This window comes from Protopterus annectens, chromosome 16.part0 (assembly GCF_019279795.1).
Source record: "Protopterus annectens isolate FY-2018-M chromosome 16.part0, PAN1.0, whole genome shotgun sequence".
NCBI classification, from domain to species: domain Eukaryota; kingdom Metazoa; phylum Chordata; order Ceratodontiformes; family Protopteridae; genus Protopterus; species Protopterus annectens.
Window position 1 is genome coordinate 117,948,432 of NC_056750.1, and position 17,665 is coordinate 117,966,096.

Genomic DNA, 17,665 nt, shown 5'->3' on the forward strand with positions numbered 1-17,665 from the left:
CCTGGCTAAACATTACAACGGATTCTTGGGTAAAAAGCATCATTGCCAGAGGTTACTACATTCCCTTTACAAACCCCCCCCCATATGTTCAAGGATTCCAGACGTTCCACCCAGTCTGAGAAAACTAGCAGCCATAGAAATCCGAAAACTGCTAGACAAGAGTCAATCCAGCCAGTCCCGGCGGACCAAATAGGATCCGGAACTTACTCAAGGTTCTTTTTAGTTCCAAAGAAAACAGGGGACTGGAGGCCCATACTGGACCCCAGCAAACTCAACACCTTCATCAAGAAGGAAAAGTTCCGGATGGTCACGCTTCAATCAATTCTTCCGTTCTTAGTAACGGGCGATTGGATGTGCTCTATAGATCTCAAGGATGCTTACTACCACATCAAAATGGACAGATCATCCAGAGATCACCTGCGTTTCCGGCTGGGGGCCAGTCATTACCAATTCAGAGCCCTGCCCTTTGGTCTCACCACAGCCCCCAGAGTGTTCAGCAAATGTATGGCAGTGGTGACGGCTCACCTGAGACGTTTGTGATTCCGGGTGTTTCCATATCTGGATGACTGGCTCCTCACCGCCACCTCCACGCATCAACTAATCCAAGCAAGAGGCTACACCATAAACCTTTGTGGGCATAACCTTAAACTTCGAAAAATCTGCGTTATCGCCCTCGCAGCATATTACATTTATAGGAGCAGAACTGGACACCATCAATTCAAGGATCAGGTTGCCTCAAGCAAGAATCGTATCTCTAAAAAGTCAATTGTCTAGTCTGTTAGTCCAGAACAAAGCTCCTGCGTCCCAGATACTACAGCTATTAGGCACAATGGCAGCCACACTGATAGCAGTCCCGTTAGGGCGCATGCACATGTGGATACTCCAGTGGCTACTCTTCACACAATGGTCTTACCAACGACTGCCCATGTCACACGAGATTCGGTTAATGAATCTTTGCAAGAAGGATCTCAATTGGTGGTTGAATAGCGACCAAGTAGTAATCGGACGTCCCTTTGTTCTTCACCAAACCACAGCCACAGTGACCACGGATGCTTCCCTGATAGGGTGGGGGGGCCTATTTCAGGGAAAGATGTCCAAGGCACTTGGTCAAACATGAATCACATTTGCATATAAATGTCCTAGAGCTGAGAGCGGTGTTCCTGGCGTTGCAACACTTCCACGACTCTCTTCCTCCAGGTACAGTTGCTATCCAGACAGACAACATGTCGGTAGTCTGGTACATCAACAAGCAAGGGGGAACCAGATCGTATCCCTTATGCAGAGAGGCCCTAAGAATTTGGCAATGGGCTGTATCCACCGGACGCTTTCTGATATCAACGCACATCCCGGGGTCATCCAGCGTGATAGCGGACAAGCTAAGCAGGGCCATGCTTTTGCCTCACGAGTGGTCTCTCAAACAACAGGTGGCGGACAAGATTTTCCGCAGATGGGCCAGCCTTGCTGCGACCTATTTGCATCTCCGATGAATGCAAAATGTAGCAGCTACTTTGCCCTTTATCCCCCACCGGGGAGCAACCCGAGAGATACGCTCGTATACGATTGGCCCCCGGGCCTCCTATATACCTTCCCGCCAATTCCCAAATTCATACAGAAAGCCCCCGTCTTGGCCTCGTCAGATTTGATTCCCCTTCCTGCAGAAATATCAAGTGGAAGAACCATGGATCCTGGACCCAATGCCAGATGATCTGACTCATTCGTCGGGAGTTCTTCATCCCTCCCTCATCTCCCTAAAACTGACAGCTTGGCTGCTCCAATTCCCATATTAGCCAGGTCTCAAGATTTGTCTCCCATGGTCCAGCATATTATAGTTTCCTCTTATAAACTGTCTACCAGGAAGCTATATAATAGCAAATGAAACGATTTGTTCACTGGGCTTGTCATCATGACGTTGACCCTTATTTGGCACCTTTTCATACCATCCTAGAGTTCTTGTCTTCCTTGTTCCATGATGGCACAGCAGCTGCCACCATTAGAGTTCAATTGGCTGCTATTTCCAATTTCCATGTAGGGTTTAACGGGTCTGACATCATGTCCCACAGACTATGTAAGACCTTCTTGAAAGGGACTCACCATCTCAGACCACCTATCAAACACCCTGTCTCTCCCTGGAATTTGAATCTGGTTTTATCCCAATTGATGCTCGCCCCATTCGATCCCGCCTCATCATGTCACTTAAAGTTTCTGTCTTGGAAAACTACATTTCTGGTAGCCATTACATCTGCATGTAGGGTCTCCGAACTTCAAGCCTTGTCCTCCAAGCCCCCATATTTGATTTTTCACCCTGATAGGGTGTCTCTCAGGACTAACCCTACCTTTCTCCCCAAGGTCTGTTCAGAAACTAATTTAAATCACTCCATTGAGCTTCCAACCTTCTTTAGACACCATACCAACAGACTGGAATATGTGTTACACAAGCTTGATGTACACAGACAATTGAGATTCTACCTGGATAGAACGAAAGACTTCAGACAATCGGATCAACTCTTTGTCTCTTACGCAGAGAATAAGAAAGGTTCTGCAGTATCAAAAATCACATTATCCAAGTGGCTTTCTGACTGCATTAAATTCATTTATTCCACCACTAATCAGCCATTACAGACTAACATTAAAGCCCATTCTACCCGGGCTGTTTCTACGTCATTAGCTCATGCAGCTCGTTTGCCCTTGGATACCATCTGTGCAGCTGCCACGTGGTCAAAACCTCACACGTTTATCACTCATTACAAAGTGGACAGGACCTCCAGGGACAGGGCTTCCTTTGGTTCCACTGTGCTCAGTAATGTTCTCCCGTGAGCCACCCAGGATTAGGGCGCTTGAGACGCTACCCACGTGTAAAATCAAAACGGCGAGATAGAACAACTTCACATAAAGATAAAGAAGTTATGTCCTTACCATAACGTTCCATGTGAGTTGTTCATCTCGCCTTTTTGTTCTTACATTCCCGCCCACCTTCCCCCTCCGGTTGAGAAAGATGGTTGCCTTGGTGGATTGGTCGAGTTTTGTCAGCCTGTCTTCTTGGACAGACTGTTTCTTCCTTCTACAAATTTATAGCTACCTAGATAGGTAGGCACTATAGTTCTCTTTCCTTCTGTAGGCTGTCTTTGGTTGCAGCATACTAGATCTGGGGATTTACAGTAGAGCATCATGGGATATACACTAGGTCTCGAGCTTCTCTGAGAGTCTGAGCTTGAAAAGCAGCCGACTCGGAGCTGAGGGATCAGCTCCGAACCCACGTGTAAGAACAAAAAGGCGAGATGAACAACTCACATGGAACGTTATGGTAAGGACATAACTTCTTTTTTCCCAAAGGGGATGACAACACATTTTTTGACATTGAGCTTAAGGCCATGGTTCTCACACCAGTCGTTGGTCTCAGTGAGGCCTTTCTGTAGGATGTCAACATCACTTGGGAAGTTAATAATAGCTCCCAGCTTGCAATCGTCTGTGAACTTTGTCAGCTAGAGTCCCTTCGTGTTGGCCTGGACTTCAGAGAAGTCGACACCAAACAGGAGAGGACCCAAAACAGAACCCTGTGGGACTCCACTCGTGACTGGTCGGCAGTCTGACTTGGAGTCAGCTACTTTCACACTGTGGGTTCTATCTGTGAGCCAGTTTGCAACCCACCTAGTGATATAGGGGTTGATGCCTAGCTTAGTGAGATTTTCTATGATTCCTGAGTGGAGAATGGTATCAGAGGCCTTGGCCAGCTCAATGTAGGTTGTACGAACCACCCTGCCTTCATCCACAGCTTTGGTGACTGACTCAAAGAAGTCTACCAGGTTGAGCAGAACCAAACTGTGTGGGATACAGAATTTGGGGATTCCCTATATCCTTGTTTATTAGGTCCATGATGATGCATTCCATAGTTTTGCATATCAGACTCGTCAGGCTAATGGGGCGATAGTTCCCAGGGTCTGTAGTCACTCCTCCTTTGTGGAGAGGGGTGACTGTAGCAGTGTGCCATTCAATAGGGACAAAGCCTGCGGTGAGACTGTGATTGAACAGGGCACACAGGTGAGTTGCAAGTTCACTCTCTAGTTCATTTAGAACACAGCCAGGGATATAACCAGACAACAGTCCGGTCTCATACAGGCTGTATTCTCGGCCTTGGACAGTGCTATTTTAACCTGTGCAGCAGTAAGACTGGGTGCCTGGCAATCTACTGGTATTGTTATTGGTCCTTTAGGGTCAGTAAAGTTGGCACTGAATCTGTTGACCAGTTTATTGGCAATATCTGTTGCCTCGGTAGAGGCGTTACCATTGTGCAGTAGCTCAGAGCAAATCTGGGTAGTGCCGTGGAGATTCTTTACATACTATCTTGGTGGTTCCCCCAATTCTTTCATTGCTTTGGTGGCTTAGCAGGTTTGGAAGGAGTGTGATAGCAGAGCCAATACCTCCAAAAAAATCAGTTAAGATTTTAGCTGCACCACAGGACAGAACTCATTGGAGTAAAAGTCCTCCGTAGATGCCATGGTGATAGCAGCAACCATGAATAAAGAACTCTCAGAAGAGAGCTAACAGGGGAATCAAGGGCTTTGGACAGATTTTGTAAATTGACTTAAACTTCAGTGACCTTTTACTTGAGAGCACTGCACTATCTTGGCCATATTACTCATTTTCATAGAGAACTGACCAAGGAGATCAGCAACACTCTTCTGGATATCTGCTGGCAAATTACTTGAAAGACTGTGGAATCCCAGTTGCCTACTTTATCTTCCATCTCTGCTGTTTCCATACGTCTGCTTTCAAATGAAGCTGATGCAACAGCTACGGCAGCAGGTACCGGCATAGGTATACGCTGCCATGCCTGGATGCAATTGTGCGATTTTGCAGAAGGCTTTAAGACGTACTTCATTAATGCCCTCTTTGATGGTTCTACATTGTTTGGACTGTAGATTAAAGGCCCTCAGCAGAAGCGAACAGGAGAGTAAAACCCTTTCTACCATTGGAATCCACTTCTCTACTCCTAAGAGAACCTTCTTTAAGAATCAATGAGGAGGAAAGATGATGTGGCTCAGAAAATTGCAGGGTTTTAACCAGGATGCTTTTTTGGGGGGACTGCAGCAGACCAGGGTGTAACTTTAATAGATGTCACCCTAGAGGCAGAATCAGTGTGCAAAACTAAGGTTTTTGTGGTTCCTTTTCTGAGAAATCCTTTCAGTACTCCTGAAGGATTAAAAACAGTAGATAAATCCCAGTGCAGAAACACAGCAGCAGAGTAAAAAAACTTGCTACAAATAAAATTTAAACAAATATATTATTTTAATAAAACGGGTAAACGCTTTCACAAAACAGTTTGATTCATCAGACCAATACTAACTAACACAATGCTCTTACTAAAATATCAAATTACTTAATCATACGGTTTGAATTATCCAATGAACTCGCAGCATTAAGTATTTTCCAACACATCTTATTCCAAATACAGTGTATAGAGAATATTAAAAAATCTATATATTAAAGGACAGCATAACAGCCTATGTTTAGCTTAAGTCATCTAAGCCAGTACATGAAGCAAACAAAATTTTGGATGGTCATGGTTCAGTCCATTTTGCCTCTATTCAGGAAGGATAACTAAATGTGTTTGATAGATCTCCAGGATATTTATTAATTCATGTAAAAACACAGGCATTGCATGAGATTTCTCCATTTCAGGCTGGGAGACCATCATTTTCAGTTTAGAGCTGTGCTTTCTGGACTCACCATAGCCCCCTGAGTGTTTACCAAATGCATGGCAGCTGTGACAGCCTACCTCAGATTACAAGGGTTCCAGGTGTTCCCGTATGTAGACGATTGGTTCCTAACCACTCCAACCAGTGATCTGTTGATTTTTCAAAGTGACCTCTTATTCCAGTTACTTCAGAGCTTCGGAATTACTGTCAGTCAGCAAAAGATCAACTCGACAGCAACTCAATCCATATAATTTATTGAGTGCCACCTGAATATCACAACTCAAATAGCCACTGTGCCACAACACAGGATTTTTCTCATCTGAGTGGTAGCAAACCAAGTACTGTTCAATGCTTTACCACCTGCATGGCTAATTCTAAAATTTCTGGGGCTTATGACATTAGCCGCCACCTTAATTCTTATGTCCAGATTTCACGAGGGTTCTCCAGTGGACCCTCTCAGTTCAGTGGTCACAGTTTTATCACCTCCTCAACACCCAGTCAGGCTGACACCCATGTGCATTACCTGCATCAGATGGTGAGTCACATCAAAAGATGTGTTAGCATATTGTCCGTTCTGCTCCTAAAGCTGTAGTTAACATGAACGCTTCCCTTTTGCATTGGGGTCATTATGATAAGGAGACTGCCTAAGGTACATAGACACCATTAGAGACCAGCCTTTACATCAGTGTCCTGGAAATGAGCAGTCCTATTGGTTTTGCTGGCATTTCAAGACTCTATTCTGTTGGGTGTGATCTCAGTTCAGTTGGCGAATATGTTGGTGGTCTGGTACATTAACAAGCATGGGGAAATTAGGTCTTACCCATTATTTCGAGAAACCATGAGGATGTGGCAGTGCTCAATGTCTTCCATCGCTTTCTGCTGGCAAAGCATATCCCAGGGACTTCCATTGTATTAGCAGACAATTTGAGCAGGTGCATTCTTTTGCCTCATGAGTGGTCCTTCAATCAGACAGTAGCAAATAAAATCTCACTAGGGCCATTCTTGCTACAACTTATTTGCATCCTACCTGAACAACAAATGTAGCAGTTATTTTACCCTAACCCCACCTCATATTCAGTCACAGAAGGAAGCTGTGGTCTACAGTTGGCCTCAGGTCTCCTTTATGCCTTCCCCCTTTTTCACTTGATCATGAAGTTCATTCAGAAAGCCAGAAGGTGCAAGGCAAAAGTGATCCTCATTGCCGCATATTGGCCCTGATAAGTCTAGTTCCCGTACTTCTGGTCTCATCTCCTACGCCCACCCTGGATGCTAGCTTACATGCCAGTTCTGATCTCCCATCCATCTAAGCATCTCACTTGGGCCTAGAGACCCTGAAATTAACCAATTGATTACTCCAGTTCTTGTGATGGCCAGGGATTCCAGGTTTTTGGAAAATGTAGATGTTCTGTAGTCCAGTCTCACCTTCATTCTTACATATGGGCTCGGAGCCACTCTGCCTATTTACAAGCTGGAAGTCTTCTAGTTGGCTCGTGGCTAAGTAGGTATCCCATGGTGCACTAGTACAATCTCCAGATCTCGTTTGCCGGATCGACGAGTTCGGTTGTGCTTCTCTTTGGCTCTGGCTAAGTTTTGCATTTACTTATGTTTTAGTCAAAAACTGTTATTGTATCATTGTTTAGTTACAGTTAGCGTAGTTTGCAATTTAGAATAGTTAGTCTGTATATTTGCGCCATTTGGTGCAATCTTTGACCTTTTGGCTTCTTAGTATTGGTATCCTGTGTGCTGAATTTCATGTTTCTTAATAGACGCCTTTTGCGCTTTGTTAGACTGTGTGTTAGTAGGCATAAGTCAAGTTTTTTGCAGATTCCCACTTGTTGGATTGTTACCGTTGTTAACAGAACGAGGTTCTGTTTTATTCCTTAGTCATAAGTCTGAGTTTTTTGCGGATTCCCGCTTGCTTCATTGGTTACTGTTGTTAACAGAACTAGGTTCTGTTTCCCTTTAGTATTCCTGTTTGAGTGTGTGAACTCCTCTGCTTACTGTAACTCTCTAGGTCTGTTTTAGTTAGAAGACCTAGTTTCTCCATTTCCCTTCCTGCCCGGGCTAGGCCCGTTTAAGTTAGAGGACCTAGTCCTCATGGTGTCTCTCTCTTTCCTGCAGGGCTAGGCCTGTTTAAATTAGAGGACCTAGTCCTCCTCCTCCTCCTTTTTTCTGTGTGTATGTGTGTGTGTGTGCGCTCATCTCTGTGAGAATGTCTAAAGAAATTAAGGACCATAAGCCATCTGGCTTTAAGAAATGTATTAAATGCTTACAGAAGATGTCTATGATGGATGGCCACATTAACTGCGTTTACTGTTTGGGGGGCATCCATTTACAGGAAACTTGCTCATTTTGCCACTCTTTCAGTGCTAGGGTGTTGTAAGAAAGAAAAAATAAGCTCATCCTAAAAGGTCTTCTTAAACCTTCCTTTGAGGAAGATCTGGCTAGCTCTTCCTCCTCTTCTAAATCTACAAAGGAAAAGTCTAAGTCCTCTAAGAGGCCCTCTCCAGCACCGGCTGGTGTCTTGGAGCCACCTCTTAAAGTCATCAAATCGGACAAGTCCACTGTCTCATCGGCTCCACAGAGCTCGGTGCTGATTGAAAGTACTATTGTGATTACAGGGTCGGCCCCAAGTAGCTCGGAGCCGACTGCTGAGAGTATTTCACGGAGCCGGTCTGTGGATCCTGTACTGGTCTCCCCTATATTGAAGTCTTCAATACTGCAGAGATCCTGCTCTCCTACTCGGTCTTCCAGGAGTTTATCGGAAGAAGATGTGGCGAGGGTAGTGCTGAAACTTTTGAAGTCATCTGCTTTACCTAAATTGTTGTTGGCTCCAACCCAGTCAGTTCTGGAGCCACTTGAGTCTTTTAAGCCCCCTTCGATCATTTCTCCTCCAAGCCATGCTGGTCTTTCGTAGCTGGAGTGTTTGGTACCTCTGGTGGAACCCTCAGTTCCAGCTTCCCCTGTGGCTGTTTCAGAGCCAAGTTCCGCTCCGACACTCTCAGTGCCATCCGTGGTGTCTTGGAGCCGAAGCTCCAAGGTTGGCCATGACAGGCATGCCTGGAACCAAACCTCTTCTGTTCCGATTCTTCCTCTTGGCGCGAGGGTGAGCTCGGATCCTACATCTGTCTCGGAGCCTATGCCTCTGGATCCGACGGCATCCTTGGTCTCCTTGGAGCCGGGGAGGTCTTCGGAGCCAGAGAGGTCGGCATTCGAGATGATGAGTGTGCTGTCCCGATCTTCAGCTCCTACCATGGGTACTGACACTCTTCCCCCTAAGGCACCTACTACTGTCTCAGCTCCTCCTGTCTCTCTGGACAGCAGAGACCCTCAGCCTCAGGAGCCACCGGCCACTGGCCCCCACTCTTCCGAGACCTCCCCTGAATATCCTTCCGAGGAGTCCCCACGGAAGAGGACTTGTAAGAGGAAGCATGTAGACTCTCAGGATGAGTCTCTGACCTCTGACACTGTCCTCGAGGAGTCAGAAGGGTCCTCCAAGTCGTCCTCTGATTGTTTCCTTCGTATACATCCTGGAAATCCTTAAACAGAGGTGCGGCTGGCCCACTGTCACTCCTTCTGATTCGGAGTCAGTCTACCTGAAGGCTTTCGGGTTTCCACCTTCAGCCTCTTGGGTGTCTCCCCCCTTCTACAAACTGATGGAGCTAGTTAGTCGAAAAGTGTGGGATACTCCTGATGTCGTGGAGCCAGTCCCCAGGAGACCGAATAAGTTTCTTTCTGCACCCCTGAAAAAGATTTTTTGTCTAAAGGTGTTCCTGTAGATGGCATGGTGGTGGCGGCGGCCACTAAGAAGGAGCTAGCTGAGACTTCATCTTCTGTCCATCTGCCGAATAAGGAGACTCGAACGATGGCCAGATACAGGAAGCGTATCTTCTCTTCAGTCGCATTTACCCTTAGATCACTGATCTACCTTACTCACTTCACGAGACTTCAGAGAGATCTCTTTAAAGAATTAGGAGATTCTCTACAAGGTACATGTACTGAGGGAGTCCCTGACAAGGTGTCTGCCCAGTTGTCCACCTTGAACTCTATCGTCAACTCATCCATGCAGCTCATTTCGTATTCAGCCGATGGAGCGAGTAGAGCAGTGGGCTCAGGAATTTCCCTAAGGCGTCATTCCTGGATGCATTTGTGTAACTTTGCGGAACCGTTCAAGTCTACCTTTACCAACGCCACCTTCAACGGTTCCTCATTGTTTGGACCCAAGGTAAAGGACACTGTCACCCAGTGTGAGCAAGAAGGAAAAACACTCTCTGCAATGGGAGTACGTTTTACTGTTCTACTGTTCCTTCTAGACCATATCCTAAGGGTCAGAGGGGCGGTAAAATGTGGTTCAAGAAGTCCCAGAGGTTTTTCCAGGATGCACAGTGTGACTCCTCCTTCACAGGTAGTGGAGGAGGATGAAATGGTAGACGTCGCCCTAGAGGCAGGGGCAGTCCGCAGAACCAGGGAGGTCACGATTCCTTTCGGGGACGGCCTTACCAGCGCTCCTGATGTGGGGCCCGACTGTGCTTCAATGGGGCCAGTCTGGGCTCGCGTTTCTTTGTATCCAGGAGCCTGGCTGGGTATCACTCAAGACAAGAGGGTACAAAGAATTATTACCAGAGGTTATGTCATACCTTTTTCTCTTCCACCTTTTGTTCCCAAGAGGATCCCGAATGTTCCACCCAATCACAGGGATCAGGCAACTGTGGAGGTCAACAAGTTGCTGTCAAAAAGAATCAGTAAAGAAGGACAAGTTCTGGATGGTGACACTGCAGTCTATCCTCCCGTTGTTAGGGAAAGACAATTGGATGTGCTCAATAGATCTCCAAGGCGCCTACTACCACATAAAAATAGACAGGGCGTCGAGGAGTCATCTACGTTTCTGGCTGGGAGACAGTCATTACCAGTTTTGTGCTCTGCCCTTTGGTCTCACCGCAGCCCCCAGGGTGTTCACCAAGTGTATGGCGGTAGTGACAGCTCACCTGAGACATGAGGATTCCAGGTGTTTCCGTATCTGGACGACTGGCTGTTGACCGCCCCCACCAGTTATCTACTCCTTCAGACCAGGGACTCTACTGTTCAGCTTGTGCCCAGCTGGGAATTTCTATAAATTGGGAAAAATCTGCCCTTTTGCCCTCTCAATCTGTGATTTTATAGGCGCAGAGATAGACACAGTAGACATTGGCTCGTCTTCCTGTAGAAAGGGCACAGAATCTGGTTCTTCAATCTCATCATCTTCTCCTCTTACGAAAGGTCAAAGCCAAGACTATTCTACAGCTTCTAGGAGCCATGTCTTCCACCATATTACTAGTGCCACTAGCCAGACTACACGAGGATTCTTCAATGGCTCCTGTTGTCCCAATGGTCCTTTCAGCATCTACCATTATCTCACTACATTCTGCTGACAGACTCTTGCAAGAAGGACCTCCTTTGGGGGACTCTACCCAATCAGTTAACCATGGGCACTTCATTTGTTCCTTACCAACCCGTTGCCACTGTGACCACGGATGCCACACAGATAGGGTGGGGGGGCATTATCTAGGCAGCACTGTCCAAGGCACATGGCAAGATCATGAGGCTCACCTGCATATCAACGTTCTAGAGATGAGGGCAGTGCTCCTGGCATTGCAAGCACTTCATAACCTTCTGCCTCTGGGGACTATTGCAATGCACTCAAACAACATGTCGGTAGTATGGTATATCAACAAACAGGGCGGAACCGGATCTTACCCACTCTGTCGGGAGGCCATTCGAGTTTGGAAATGGGCAATATCTTACCAGCGTTTTCTGATGCCAACACACATTCCAGGGACAAACAACGTGATAGCCGACAAGCTCAGCTGGGCAATCCTGATGCCTCATGAGTGGTCTCTGAAACAAGAAACAGCGGAACAGATTTTCTGCAGATGGGGACAGCCTTGCTGCGACCTCTTTGCCCGCCCAATCAATGCCAAATGCAGCAGCTACTTTTCCCTCATCCCCCCTCCGGGGAAGTCGCCCAGAGACACACTTGTTCACGATTGACCCCTGGGTTTCCTGTATGCTTTTCCTCCCTTTCCTCTCATTCCCAAGGTGATTCAGAAAGTGAAACGGCTGGGAAGCAAACTGATCCTCATTGCTCCTTACTGGCCTCATCAGGTTTGGTTCCCTTCCTCGGGCCTCTTCTCCTGGACGATCCTTGGATTCTGGACCCAGTTCCAGACCTGTTGACTCCCATATCAGGTTTGCTTCACCCCTCCTTACACGCCCTCAATTTGACAGCTTGACTGCTCCAGTTCCATCCCTAGTCATGCTTCACAACTTTTCACCCTCTGTTTCTGAACTTTTTCACGAAGGATCTGCGGTTGCCACTATCAGAGCTCAGTTGGCAGCGATTTCAAATTTTCATCTAGGTTTCCCAGATTCTAACTTGATGTCTCATAAACTGCGCAAAACCTTCCTTATAGGTGCCACTTTGTTAAGACCACCTGTTCAAGAGCTGTGGCCTCATGGGATTTAAATTTTGTGTTATCTAAATTAACATCTCCGCCCTTTGAGCCTTCTCATTCATCCTCTCTGAAATTTTGTAATGGAGGACGTTGTTTTTGGCGGCTATCACGTCTGCCAGACGGGTGTCAGAATTGCAAGCTTTGTCTGTTAAACCGCCTTATCTGATTTTTCACAAAGAAAGGGGGTCCCTTCATACTAATCCCTCCTTTGTCCCCAAGGTCTGCTCTCATGCCACTTTGAATCAGTCCATAGAACTTCGGTTTTCTTTGCAAGTCACTCCAACGCTGCTGAGTACAGGTTTCACCAACTGGATGACCATAGACAATTACGTTTTTATTTGCACCAGACTAAAGACATCCGAAAATCAGATCAATTATTCATTTCCTTTTCCGAATCCAGGTTGGGCTTACCATTTTCCAAAGTGACTCTAACTGGATTTCTAGCTGCATAGCTTATGTTTACAATTCTGAGGGTAAACCTTTACCCTTTAAAATCAAGGCTCATTCTACCAGATCTCGGTCTACCTCTGCAGTCTTTCAAGCCAGGGTCCCACTTGATAATGTTTGTGCAGCTGCTACGTGGGCTACCCCTCACACTTTTATTACTCATTACAAATTGGATTTAACCTCCAGGGGTAGAGCATAATTTGGTTCCACTATACTCAGGAGTATTTTTCCTTGAGCCACCCAAGAATATGTAAAGAATGAAGGTGAGATAGGACTACAGAACATAAAGAAGTTACGTACTTACCATGACGTTCCATGTTTGTAGTCCATCTCACACTTCATTCTTATGAACCCGCCCTCCTTCCCCCATTCTGGAAGTACCTGGAGACGGAAAATATTAATTTCATTATTTATGGAGACCTTTTAGTATTGGCTTCTTTCTGTATGTTGTTATTATTTCTTCTAGTCAGCAGCAAACAAGATCTGGGGATTGTACTGGTGCACCATGGGATACCTACCTAGCCACGAGCCAACCAGAAGTCTTCCAGCTTTTAAATAGGCCGAGTCGGAGCCAAGGATTGGCTCCGATCCCATATGTAAAGAATGAAGGGTGAGATGGACTACATACATGGAACATTATGGTAAGTACATAACTTCTTTTTTATTTTTAGTATCTTTAAATGTGGAGAAATGTGAATTACAACTTCCACCATTTGCCTTAGATCTAAGAGAAGTCTTTGTTTATGTATTTTTCACAGGAAGATGCTAAATGCTGGCAGCTTCTAGCAATGGGGTTTTTTTTCACCTGGGATAGTCAGATAAGAAGTGAAATCATGCTGCAAGTATCCCAGCAACAATATTTCAGATATTAATTTAAGAAGTCTCTGAGAGAGATAGTGTATGTTGTCTTTGACCTGACAACATCAGCTGGAAAAACCTTCTCACCACATCTGCCTTGCCTTGGTATGAGTACGTAAGTCTAGGGTACAGTAATTTCTGTTTGATGCAGTTAGGAATATAGTGAATTATAGCTTAGATGTTTCCTTTGTTTGTTTGAGACTGTCCTGCAATGTTGTTTTAAATATTTCCCATGATTTTGAACTCTGAAGTAGCTATGATTGTTTACTGAGTATTTTTCTTGTTCTTTTATTATTTATTATTAAACATATTTAAACCTTTCAGTTGTGGCTGGTCTGTGTAGAGGTATTTAAACTCTTAGACTACTTGCATATCTATTTGGTGAAATTGTGCAGACCACTCCTAATAGACTTGCTCTTGGTCAAACTACTATTTGGATTTAGAGAGAGTAACATTACACAGTAAAATTGGCCACCCTTTGCTAAGGGCCTTAAAGTAGCTGATAAGTAGTGGCTGGTGGCGGTGAAAACTACTTTATAGTCTGGCAGAAGGGGGCAAAGCTAGTAAACCTATGCCAGCCTTTTCCAGGCGTGTGTGTGTCAGCTACTTGGACAGGGACATGAAGCACTGGTTGGACAGAAAGGGTGCTGGAGGTCTTGGTTTGGCTACTCAGCTGAGATCTCAACACTATAAGTATGCCACTGGGGGGAGTCTTATTGGGGATCTGCAGAAAGAGGGAGAAACCAGTCCCAGACTGACTGTGGTCTCTGTGTGCTCTTAAGGGAAATTGCACTTTACTGTGTGTGTACTTGTCATCCTCCCAGTGTGTACGTCCCCCACTGTTGCCAGTGATGAGGACTGGGGCTCCTTGATTACTTGGCCAGTGGTGGGGAGTCACGTATTAATTGGTTGGCAGTGGTGAGATATCCACATATTAGGATTCAGTGGTGTGGATATTGAATTCCTGTAGCCTGTAAACAGCGGTCACTAAGGAAAGTGTTTGTACTTTCAACCAGCCACACAGTGAACATTCAGAGTTTCATATCAGAATTGTTTTATTTTTTTTGTTAGCTTAGTTAGTCGGAGAGCAGCCAAGGATGTCAGCAGAGGAGAATGGCAAGCTGACAAGGACCCAGTTGGCTGAGATGTGCCAGGCTAAAGGACTGGTGCATGCCAGCTGACTAAAGGAAATATGGTTGCAGTCTTAGTCACAGCTGCATCACAGAACAGCAACCAGGAGGACAGTCAGACTTGCCTTGGGAATGTACAACATTCAGAAAGTGGACAGTTCAACCTTTCCACAGAGGTATTAAAAATCTGTCTGGAGTTAGAGACTTGAACTGGAGGCCAAACGTCTGGAAATAGAAGTACCAAAGAGAATGAGACTTCTGGAGGCTTAAGAACATGAGAAACTGAGACATCTGGAAGCTGAGGAGAATGATTGGCAGAGGCAACACGAAAAGGAGATGCTAATTCTTCGCCTAAACAACAAAGGTCAGTAAATTTCTTCCACAATTTTCAGAGGGGGATAATTTTGATAGTTTCATTCATATGTTTGAAAGGGTATATAAACAATATAATGTTGACCAAGGGCTCTGGGTATGGTTCCTGCCTCCCCGTACTCCATAGTAAAGCTGTAACTGCTGTTTCTAAATTGTCTGATACTAATTGCTTAAATTATAATGCTGTTAAAAATTGTCTGTTAGTGTTTTAAGTTAACACCTGAAGCTTATAGACAAAAGTTTCATGAGCATAGACGCAAGGCAGATGAAAGAGTGTGCGAATATATTGCTGCACTAAGCGCTTATTTTCATAGGTGGGTGATGGGTGTCGGGTCACCACTTTTGAAGGGCTGACAGACCTTTTGGTGAGGGAACATGCCCTTAACACTTTGCCTGAGAACATGAGAATCTGGTTAGCAGATAGAGAATGTAACACAGGAGATGAGTTGGGGAAAAAGGGAGACCTATACCTAGCAAACAGGGCATCACTACACAGGAAATGGATGCCCAGTGAAGCTCATGGGTCTAATTCCGGTAGGACAAAAATGTTCTTATTCCTAAACATGAGTGGGCATTATGGAGGGTTGCCCTTATTCTGGTAGTACAGAAATGTTCTTATTCCTAAACACGAGTGGGCAGTGTGGAGGGCTGCCCTTATTCCAATAGGATGGAGATGTTCTTAGTCCTAAACACGAGTGGGCAGTGTGGAGAGCTGCCCTTATTTCAGTAGGACAGAGAGGTTCTTATTTCTAAACACGAGTGGGCAGTGTGGAGGGCTGCCCTTATTCCAATAGGACAGAGATGTTCTTATTCCTAAACACGAGTGGGCAGTATGGAGGGCTGCCCTTATTTCGGTGGGACAGAAATTTTCTTATTCCTAAACATGAGTGGGCAGTGTGGAGGGCTGCCCTAATTCCGTAGGACAGAAATGTTCTTAAAAGCCAAGAGTGACTGATGAACCTTATAACATGTGTTTGTTATGGTTTGAACATGAGTACTACTGATGATAGTATTGTGCTAGTTTGTACAATTAATAAGGCATGTAAAGTGAAAATTTACAGAATTGTAATTTTTGATATCTTGATAGTGTATTATAGTGATGTGAAGACTTTGTACTGAAGAGAAGACTTTTTGTTAAGCAGCATTATGATTTGTACTGCATAAGTGAATGCTATTGTAGCATACTGTAATCTCAAGTTTTCAGAAGGTGATTAGTATTCTGAAGTTGTGGGTAGATTTCTAAGGGTGTTTCACAGCTTTTGGCTTTGAAACAGTTAAAACTCGCAGCCAGTTCATTTGAGCTGATGTGGCTTTCAGTTGTCATGGAGTCGTGACATCATCAGCATACAGGGATTAATTACCAACGTCCTTTGCTGTCTTGCTGAGCAGTTAGGGAGGGGGTACATTTTCTAAGCTTTTCCAAAAGAGTTGGAGTGTACTGTACTGTTAATATTTTGGATTTGGTAAATTTCATATTTGAGTTTTGATGCATCTCTGCTCACCTTTAAATATAGGAAGTACCCTACTTGTCATATATTACTTTTTTAAGTTGATTTGTTAAATTGCTGTTATCAGAACTCTTCTTACGGTCTTTTGTTCATGTGTCTAGTACTGTTTATTGACTGTGTTTAGTTAGAGAGGATATTTGCAGTTTCTCCCTTATAATGGATAACTAGCTAGCACCTCTGGGCCAAGGAAAATTTACATTCTGTTGCTGTCAAAATATCTTATCTTAATCCAAGGAGGAGGTGCTGTTTGCTTTGGGCTTGTATGTCATAATAGTACATAAGTCATGTTTTTCAAGTCAGAATCAGATACAGTTATACATTGTAATAACTGAAACAATGAAAGAGACGGTGAATGTAGTAGAAATGTTTGAGAGTAATTCACACATAGTCTCTGTGTTTTGGTGTGTCAGTGTTCTCACAAATATCAGTTTCAGTAATGCACCGTAGAGTAGAAATTTTATCAGTGTATATTGTATTATTTAGCCTCATTTTATACAGGCTTACTGACTGCCACAAAGCTAAAATTAGTTGAAAGCATTTTGAGTGGTTCTTTATTTTAGGTGCATACAGTGCACAGATTATTTTATTGCTTGCAGAGAAATTCCAGTGCCACAACTTAAAAATATCAGGTACTGTATTTTAGCAAAGTTTATCAAACATTTGTTTTCATATAAAAACTTGATGTGCTCATGTATTGACTGTAAAGAAAAAAAAGAGAAAAAGGATTAAATGTAGTAGTGCTAGCTTGAAAGAAGAAAAAAACTGGGCTCGTCCGGGATTTGAACCCGGGACCTCTCGCACCCAAAGCGAGAATCATACCCCTAGACCAACGAGCCAGCTTGATGTAATGTTGATGCAGTTTTCTTAAAAGAAATGAAAAGTGATTCTGCATTATATCTTGCTCAAGGATGCTAAGTTTAACAGTTCTGTTTAGGTTTACTATTTTCTGTTCCCTTTTTGCCTGGCAGGAGAATGTTATGTAGTAAGTGCACAAGGCACTGTATACACACAGTAGCATAGTGTGGTTGTTCTCATCAGTTAAAAGGGTATAAATGATCCAAGATATGTCAGTAGTGCTATAAATGTCTGAGACTCAAAAATATTTAAATAGAATGCTTTTTTCTTTAAAGGTGGTCAGTGTTGATTACTTGTATCTACTAGAGAGG

At 44.5% G+C, this 17,665-nt stretch overlaps 1 non-coding gene across 1 annotated transcript; it reads right to left on the reverse strand.

The window, feature by feature from the left end:
* Window positions 1–17,263: 17,263 nt before the first annotated feature.
* TRNAP-UGG lies at window positions 17,264–17,335 on the reverse strand. The gene has a single exon. It is a non-coding gene; the product is annotated as a tRNA-Pro (tRNA).
* Window positions 17,336–17,665: the final 330 nt, after the last annotated feature.